The sequence below is a fragment of the Seriola lalandi genome, unplaced genomic scaffold (genome assembly GCF_002814215.2).
Source record: "Seriola lalandi dorsalis isolate HSWRI2012SDOR001 ecotype SW California unplaced genomic scaffold, Sedor1 jcf7180002054302, whole genome shotgun sequence".
Taxonomy (NCBI): domain Eukaryota; kingdom Metazoa; phylum Chordata; class Actinopteri; order Carangiformes; family Carangidae; genus Seriola; species Seriola lalandi.
In genome coordinates, this window is record NW_019524855.1 from 74,488 (window position 1) to 76,182 (window position 1,695).

Consider the following 1,695-nt stretch of genomic DNA (forward strand, 5'->3'; position numbering starts at 1 on the left):
ACTCCAGCTGCACACTTTTATGGCTTCCTATTGTATGGGATTTTTTGACATTTTTTGCCTTACTATACTGTGATGTTTTTTGAAATTTTTTTACCTTACTATACTATGACGTTTTTTGACATTTTTTTGCCTTACTATACTATGACGTTTTTTGACATTTTTATGCCTTACTATACTATGATGTTTTTTGACATTTTTTTGCCTTACTATACTATGATTATTTTTGACATTTTTTGCCTTACTATACTATGACGTTTTTTGACATTTTTATACCTCGCTAAAGTCAGACGTTTTTTTTACATTTTTATACCTTACTATACTATGACGTTTTCTGACATTTTTATCCCTTGCTATATTATGATGTTTTCTGCCTTATTTACTATGACGTTTTTTGTCATTTTCCTGCTTACTATACTAGGACTTTTTTTTGACATATTTTGCCTTACTGTATTATGACGTCTTTGTACTTCCGTTTCTGCCAATATTACCTACTTATAAGGTTGGGCACAGTACAGTGGTTAGAAGCGTTGCCTTTCATTCCAAAGGTTGTTGGTTTGAATCCTGGCTTGGGCATGCTGTGTGGAATTATCTTTGTTCCTGCATGGTTCACCTCTACAAACTCCAGCTGCACACTTTTATGGCTTCCTATTGTTTTTTTGCCTTACTATACTGTGATGTTTTTTGAAATTTTTTTACCTTACTATACTATGACGTTTTTTGACATTTTTTTGCCTTACTATACTATGACGTTTTTTGACATTTTTATGCCTTACTATACTATGAGGTTTTTTGACATTTTTTTGCCTTACTATACTATGATTATTTTTGACATTTTTTGCCTTACTATACTATGACGTTTTTTGACATTTTTTGCTTCACTATACTATGACATTTTTTGATTTTTTTGCCTTACTATACTATGACATTTTATTAACATTTTTTGCCTTACTATACTGTGACGTTTTTTCCCATAATATATACTATGACGTTTTTTGACATTTTTTGCCTTACTATACTATGACCCTTTTTGAAATTTTTTTGCCTAACTATAGTATGACGTTTTTTGACATTTTTATACCTTACTATACTCTGACGTTTTTTGAAATTTTAATACCTTAATATACTCTGACGTTTTTTAAATTTTTTTTGCCTTACTAGACTATGACGTTTTTTGACATTTTTTGCCTTACTATACTATGACATTTTTTGATTTTTTGGCCTTACTATGACGTTTTTTGACATCTTTTTGCCTTACTATACTATGACGTTTTTTGACATCTTTTTGCTTTACTATACTATGACATTTTTTGATTTTTTGCCTTACTATACTATGACATTTTTTGAAATTTTTTGCCTCACTACACTATGACATTTTTTGACATTTTTTGCCTTACTATACTGTGACGTTTTTTTTTACCATAGTATATACTATGACGTTTTTTTACTTTTTTGCCTCACTATATTATGATGTTTCATGCCTGAGTATACTATAACATTATATGACGTTTTTATGCCTTACTATACATGATGTTTTTTGACATTTTTTGCCTTACTATACTATGACGTTTTTTGAAATTTTTTTTGCCTTACTATAGTATGACGTTTTTTGACATTTTTATACCTTACTATACTTTGACGTTTTTTGAAATTTTTTGGCCTCACTATATTATGACATTTTTTGACTTTTTTGCCTCA